Consider the following 8,062-nt stretch of genomic DNA (forward strand, 5'->3'; position numbering starts at 1 on the left):
TGGGGACAGGGGGGTCCCTGGGGCAAGGCTGGCGTCCCCAGCCGCAGCACCCGGCAATGCTGCTGCTCCATCCGTGCCATCACTGCTCCAGCCCCTGTGCCCGGGGGGGCCCGTGACCCCCACCTGGGGGGCTGCAGCGACCCCACCCATGGGCTGCGGGTGGGAGCCACCCCGACGCGTGTGGGCAATGCTCGGGAGGGGGACGCTGGCCCCAGGCAGAAGAGCTTACGGGACCCACAAGCTCGTCCGTGCCCCATTTCTAAAGCTCACCAGCCAGAACAGCCCCCCCCCCGAAGCAGTTTTGGGGGCCACAAGCGGGGGCCGTGCTGTAGCCCAGCCGCATCAAACCCATGCGGCAGCGGGGAGCAAATCCTGGGGCTGAGCTTGTAGGTGTCCCGTCCCCCCCGGGCCGAATCCAGTCCCCGCAATGGGTCCCCCGCAATGGGTCCTGCGCCCCCTCGCCCGCTGCCTGCCGACGAGCAAGCGAAACCAAAGGATCTCCGGGCGCATCGGGAAGATGCCGTTGGCCAGGCTGGCTTTGTGCATGCGGTCCCCGGCCATCCCCACCCCGCATCCCTGTCCTGGCTTTGCCGCAAACGAGCTCCCCCCCTCCTTCCAACCTGCAAGTTCCCTTTGGATGTAGGTGCAAAAGCCATATATTGTATGCAGCCTTTTCTAGAGTTAGGTATTTAACGATCGGCTTTTAACTCTTGATAGGAATACATGCGCAGGTCGAAATCTAGAGACACCGCTCAGTCTATATTCAAAGAGAGAGAAGAAAACTCGACGGAGAAAAAGGAGAATTTAAATAAAATATATTTTTCTAACGTGCGTGCGGAGCGGACATGGGCAGCGATGCCGGAGCTGGGGGGGCTCCCGGTCCCTGTTTCTTTGCACGGAGGTGGGTGAATGTGTTTCTCGGGAGCAGATGCCCTGTTTTTAACTTCCCCTGACAAATGGCTGGAGGTTTTCTAGGAGAGTGGGTGAGCCCCGTCGCGGCAGCGGGAATCGAGACGACCCCACGCTCCTTCGCTCGCGGCGGCCCGGGGGCTGCCTACCTCGGTCAGAACAAATCCTCAGGTCAATCCAGCTATTAAAGGAGAGTTTTTGTTGCTATTCTGCCTTCCCGTGTGTTTGTGGGGCCGCCCGAGCACCCCGGCACCCCCCACCCATCCCAGACCAGGGGCTGGGTGTCCCCCGGGACGTGGGAGCGACTGGCAGACGGCTCCTCTCCCCCTGCCTTTAATCACATTAATGTTATTCCCGCATCTAAACCACCGACAGCGCAACCAAAGTGGCTCCTTTCTGGGAGTTTTATTACCTTCATAGTGTCCTAACAGACAGGTTTATTCGGGTGCGTGGTGGGAGCGGGGAGATTTACTGGGGGCTTTATTCCCGTTGCGTCCCATCCTTCCTCGGCTCCGGAGCGAGAGCAGGCTCGGTGGAATTTATTCCTTTGCTCTTGGCCGATCACCCTCTTAGCTGGAGTTGGTGAAATCCCTTTTGAAATCCTTTTTTTGTTTTTATAGCGTTGGGTTTGCAGCGATCGAGACGCGTACCGGGGGTGATTTCTTCTGATGGGCATCGTCTGCGGAAGGGACAGCGTTCCCTTCCGCCCCTCGGAAGTAATTCAACCCAAAAGGCCAATTAATCTCCCAGCTAAAACAATTAAGAGACAACATTGCGTGCAGCCACCGCGCTCGGGGGCCTGGGCTGCAGCTTGTAAGGCAGAAGCGGAGGCGTGGGGAGCGGGGAGGGGGCTGCCCCCCAGCCCGGGGTCCCCCCCATCCGCACAGCCCGGGGGGCATCGCCGCCTCCACCGAACCCCTCCAGAGCCGACAGCGAGAGGACGGAGGGAGCTCCCTGCGCACCAGCAGCACCAGTTTCCCTCTTTTCTTCCCCCCCCCGCTGTGGCTTTAACATTCACCGAAGCTTAATGCCTTTATTTCACCGCAATTGCTTTTTTTTTTTTTTATTTGCAATGAAACGGAGCAATTGGAAGCCATCACCTCTCCGTAAGTATGTGCTGCGCATCAGGCTGCACACGCACGCACAGGCAAGCCCGGCTTGCGAGGGTCCGTGCCTTTACCTCCATCCCGGCTAACGCAGCCATCGCCGCCCCGCCGCCGGCTGCTCTCCCCACACACGCCACCGAGCCGCAAGCAGAAGCCGGCGGTTTACGGTTTATTTTGTTTTATTTATGTATTAAAGGCTGGGCTATTTTTTTGACCACGTGGGACTGGTATGCAAGAATAAAATTTATATTCCCCCTAGAAAGAGGAACCAACCATCCTCTCTGCATCATTTTCACATGCAATGCTCTTGACATTTAACAGCCGCCCTGCTCGGCTGCCTCCGTAATGCCGTTAGCCCGGCTGGTTGGAGAGCGCCGAGACGCACAGGCAGGGCAGGCAACACTCAGCGTTTCCACGATGATTTTTAAAAGCAGCAAATCTTTCCGCTTGACTCGGCCTCGGTGAGCCCCGAGCATCCCCGGGCGGGAGCAGCCGGCTGGCGTGGCCCCAGCGTGGGGCTGGGGGCTGCCGGGGGGTGACCTTGACCCCCCCACACCTTCCTGCATTAAAAATCATCTTTTTTCTGCAACCTCTCATCCCCGGGAGCAGTTTCCTGCCTCCCCGGTCCTGCGCTGGCGGAGGCCGCAGCATCCTCCCTCCCAGGCTGGATGGGTTACTCAGCCGTTGCTCTAGCAACGGCGTCTGCACCAAAACTCCCGGCATTTCCCCCAATTCCGAGTGGGTTTTGCGCTCAGCAGGCTGGTCCCTGCGGTGGAGGAGATGATGATGCTGCAGGAGATGATGCCGGAGAGCAGCTCAGGTCGGGGATCCCTTCCCCGGCCAAGGCAGCAGATGCCCCTTTGGGGTGAATTCAGGGGGTTCTGGGCAAAAAGACCCCAGCGATGCAAATGGTACCGGAGGTCTCAGTCCAGGTCTGAGGGAAGGGGCTCCCTGTCCTCCCAAATTAAATCACACACGGCGTTCGTGCTGCTCTTTAAATGAGAGGGCGATAACCCACCTCAGCAGTGTAACACAGAAGCTGCGACAGCACTTTCACAAAAGCTCTATAACGTCGGGGAGACGCGAGTTATAAATCTGAGCAGCAGTAATATTCATCCCCTACAAAAGCAGCATGTTTATTTATCGGTTTTACTATTTTCTGTAAAATTTACAGTTGACAATCTGCCTGAATGCAGCAGAGATAATTTAAACACGGCTCCAACCCGCCTGGCATTGAGGAAAGGGAAAGGGTAACATGTTTATTCTTTCTTTTCCTTAATTCCAAATCCGAATAAAGGGAGTGATTTATCAGAGAAGGAAAGCACAGCGTTATTTCAGGGCCGTGACAGCTAATTGAAAAAGAACAGTCATTAAGGACAGTAATGTGTTCCACAGAAATGATTTTGGCGTATTCTGGAGTAATTTCCCAACCGCTCGTGTGAAATGAGACCCAGCCCCACGTTTCGGGGCCCTGTGAGCAGTGGGTAATTACGGGGAGGCAGCAGCGGGGAGGGGGCACGGAGAGACACGAGGCAGGTTTGGCACGCGCCGAGGATGCGCCGGGCAAGGACGGGTCCTGCCGCAGGCTCCTGGCGTCACCGGGGGCCCAGGGGTGCTGAGCCCCGCAGCCCATGGGGCACATGGGACCCCGATGGGCTTGTGGGGTAGGGACAGATGGGATGGCTGCGGCTGGGGAACGGGGTCATAGGGTTGTGGAGTGGGGTCCTGGGCTGGGCTGAGGGTCCGGGGCTGGGGGTCAGGGTGCTAGGGATGGGGGTCCTGGGCTGTGGGTTAGGGTCCTAGGGATGGGGATGGGGTCCTGGGCTGGGGGTCCTGGACTGGGGGTTGGGGTCCTAGTGATGGGGATGTGGGTCCTGGGCTGAGGGTCAGTGTCCCAGGGCTTGACATTGGGGTCCTGGACTGGGGTAGGGGTCCTAGTGATGGGGATGCGGGTCCTGGGCTGAGGGTGGGGGTCCCAGGGCTGGGCATTGGGGGGTCAGTGTCCCAGCTCCAGAACCTGCTGCTCTTCTTTCCCAGCCAGCCCTGACCTACCCTAAAATCATGATCCCCAGGACAGCCTTAGCTGCAGGTCTCGTGGGGATGGTGGTGGCTCTGGATCCCATTCGCCCCTTGACCCTTAGATGCTAAACCCAGGTGCACCCCCAGTTACCGCTTTCACCGACTCCTGCCCCAAAAGGGGCTGCGGACCCCGGCTGGGCGGCTGCCACCGCGCCGGCACAGAGCGGGGCTGGCGGTGCCACCCGGCCCCGGAGCTGCCACTCCCACCAAGCCCCTTCCCTGGATGCTAATTACAGTTTTTGCACGTCACCCTCGAGTTGGCCGCGGTGTCATTAGCCTCCTGCCGGCATTAATCAAGAGGACGGCGTTAATTCATAGCTAAGGACGTCTCCCAGCTGGGCGGCGACTCTATCAGTCCCTGCAGGAGCGGGGTGGACCGGGGTCAGCGGGACGCCTCCAGGGACCCACAATTTAATATATCGGACCTTCCCATCACCGTAGGGGACTGCAGCCGACACGGCAGGGCGAGCTTCCCTCCCCTGGGCGAACAAAATCTTTGGCACTGCAAAAGAATAGGAGAGCTGAAAGGATGCATCTTGGCCCGCTCTATGAGATGCTGGGGTATGCCTGTAGTATTTAGGGAATATCCGAGGAATTGGGGCAATATTGAGCCGCATTTCTTTGCCACGTTGCCGAAAGGGGAAGAAAAGCCTGGATAAGAGGCTCGTGCGGACTGAACGGTTCTGCTGCTGAAGTTTTACGATGAATATTTCTGCCCTGTTTCTGTTTTGTATAGATGCATTTTTAATGCTCTCTGTTTGATCTGTTTACTGCCTGCCTCGACGGGTGACATGGGAACAGAAACCACTGATATTCCCTGGGGAGCATCGCTCAATGCCTGGCGGGTTACAGGGTCCAGCGGGCAAAACTCGGGGGATTTTTCCCTTCTCTTCCCCATCCTCATCCCAAACCCTGCCGGGATGAGGGGAACCAGCAGCGGGAGGGGACGGAGCAGCAACACGCTGCTTGTCCCGGGGTGTCTGGATGGATGTTGGGGTGGGGGGGCAGAGGACCGGGAGCCGACCCCCTCCCCGCTGCCCCGTCCCCCCAAGCAGCCCCGGGGACAGGGTGGGGGTCTGTGGGGGGCTCGTGGGGTGCAGGAGGCAATGGGGGAAGCAGCCTCCGCCCGGCGAGACGCAGCCGGCTCCCAGGCAGAGACCCATCTCCGCGCTGGCGTTACTAATTCCTCTTTCAGCTCAGTATAACAGAGCGTTTGCCAGATCTTATCTGACAGAGAACACGCCGGGCTGACACGAAGACGAAGACGAACACGGCGGGGGGATGCTGGCGGCGGCTCGGTGCGCAGAGCGACGGAGCGGGCGGGGGGGGCGGACACCGGCCCCCACTGTTGGGCTCAGCACTGCACGCGGGCACGGGGGAAAGGATGCTTTTTCAACTGCTTTTTTCTGCACAGATACTTCTTTTTTCCCCTAAAGAGCCATTTGGCCTCTTCAGGGACAAATTAAAGGGGGAAACCCACGGAGAGCATCCTTGGAAGATCTCCCATACGAGCGGCTCGGAGCACCGCGCTCCCATCTCAGGCATTGGCTCCTGGCTGTAAATCCCCATCCCCACATCCCCGTGCCCCTCTGCTCCCGGTTGCTTTCCTGCAATCCCAAATTTGATGCCAGGGATCAGGAATACACACTAGGAAGCGACTGCTTACTGAAAAGCCCTGGGATCCTTCCCGCTCCAGGCAACGAGCTTGAGCACGTACCGGGGGTATTTGTATGTAAAACAGGATTTTATTAAATAGGCAAACAGCTACAAAGGCAAACTCAAATATTAGGTTTCCCAAGCTGTCATTATAATGATGATTTAACCCAAGGTTATGTACCAAGTCATCACTCTTTTTTTGGAAAGCTGTTTGCAGTAATAATAGATGGGCTTGCAAAATCCACCCACGAACATTAGTGAGGAGCATCCCCACTCCGGCATGGCCTGGGAGCATCACGGCACGGGACCAAGGGGCAATGGTATGGCACTGGGTCCTTGAGGGGCACGGGCTGTCCAGTTCCCCCATCCCAACCTGCCCCAAACCCTCCCACAGCAGGCAAAGGCGAGCCCGGACGTACTGGCTGTTCCTGCCCCGGCTCTTCGGCTGCCCCAAACCCCGAGCCCAAAAAGCATCGGTGGCTGTTGGCTCCGGGGTGCACCCTGTCCCCCAAACGGGTCCCGGGCTCCTGCTCTGTCTCTGCTAGTTCTGTGTGTCCCCCTCGCCTCCCTGAGCGGCTGTCTGTCCATCCACCCCGTCCGACTGCTAATAGGAACCCTGCGACCTTTCAGCAGGTAATTAAATACCGTGTAACAGGAGCGACGGGAGCCTCCTCCCACCGCCAAAGCCTTCCTCCCCTGCGGCCTCCTCGGTCACAGCCTCTTCCAAGGCTATGGACCGTGCACAGGTTTTGTGGGAAAAATCTGTGCGGATGGTCCCCGCAGGCGGCTCGGCACCGGGAGCAGCACCGGGAGCAGCACCGGGAGCATCACCGGGCTCGGCCATGGCACGCGGTGCGGCCCAGGGATGGGGCATTGCTCCCCAGGGAAGCGGCCGGCGCTGCTCAGCCTGTCGGTTCCCAGCCCCCAGGAGATGTGGAGATGCCTGTGGCTGGGTGCTGGGTGCTGGGTGCTGGGCGCCCTGCAGCCACCCCGTGTTATTGAGAGCAGCACCCAACAGGTGGCTGTCACCAATCTGCCATTAATTTCTCTTATAATCCCTATGCCCCGCTGCGTTCCCCTTCTGGGCTCAGGCTGCACACCCTGTGTTTTTAGGATAAACCCCCCACTCCTCTGCACCCCACTTTTAGCAGACCGGATCTGCAGCATCCCCCGCAACGCTGGCGAGGACGGGCACCTCCCTGCCCCGCTGTGGGGGACAAACCTGCCCCAGCGCACACCGGCCAGCAGCACCAAAACTGCAGCCAACCCCCCCGGATCCATCGGGACCCCTGTCCCAGGGGCCGTGCAGGCAGTGCCGGGGCTGGAGCGCTGGGCAGGGGTGCTGCAGGCAGCGCCTCGTCCCTCTACTCCGGCGTAACGGGAGAGGAGCATGCCCAGAGCTTCACGGGGTGCAGGCGCTCCTCTCTCTCCCCATCATGCCGACGCTAACGAGGTTATGCAGATCAAGGTGGATCAGCGAGGCAGTGCCGGGGGCGGAGGGGATGCCCGATAATCTGTCTGAAATCCAGCTCCTGCCGCAGCGTCCGCTATTATCTGCGGCGTTCCCGCAGCTCAGGGCTGCAGCTCAATTACTGGGGCTTAGTGATGCGCTTTCTCTCTGTGTCTGGCATGATCTGCTGCTGACGGGAGCCTGTAAATAGCTCCGTGCCTTTTCCTGGGAGCTGCCTCTTCACCTTTTTTTTTTTTCATTTTTTCATTTTTTTAAAAAAAGCTATAAATAAATATCTCAGCCTTTTTGCGGGCACTTGTCAGCAGACTCTCAATTGCCGGCGCACTGTCCCCTGTGCAAGGCACCAGGGCTTTGCACGAAAGGTCTCCCAGGCATTGCATGCCCTGGGACCCCCAGGGACCCCCCCAAATATCCCTGGTGCCACCAGGGACTGCCTGAACCCAGCTCCAGGGATCAGCCCTGCTCTGGCACAGGTGAAGAGCACGGTCGTTCCTTGCTTTCCTGGGAATGAGAGGCTGCGGGTGACACAGAGAAACCAACACACAAGTAAGTGTGACACTGGTGTCCGCTCGCTTGTCACAGTCAAGAAGCCCAAATGGTGAAGGATCTCCCAAATTAACTGTGCATGAAATTGGATAGAGGTGATGGCTCAGCCCATCTTTCACCGCAGAGATTTGTGTCCGGCGGCACTCTCCCACCGACGACGGGCTTGCTGCCTGGTTGGGAAGAGACAAAAATCTTCCCATAGGACCGACTGATCGTACCAGGGAGCAGCCAGCAATGGAGCCAGTCCCTGAGTCCACCTGGATCCGGGAGGGAACAGCAGGTCCTCCCCCAGGAC

The sequence above is a fragment of the Gavia stellata genome, chromosome 21 (genome assembly GCF_030936135.1).
Source record: "Gavia stellata isolate bGavSte3 chromosome 21, bGavSte3.hap2, whole genome shotgun sequence".
Lineage (NCBI taxonomy): Eukaryota > Metazoa > Chordata > Aves > Gaviiformes > Gaviidae > Gavia > Gavia stellata.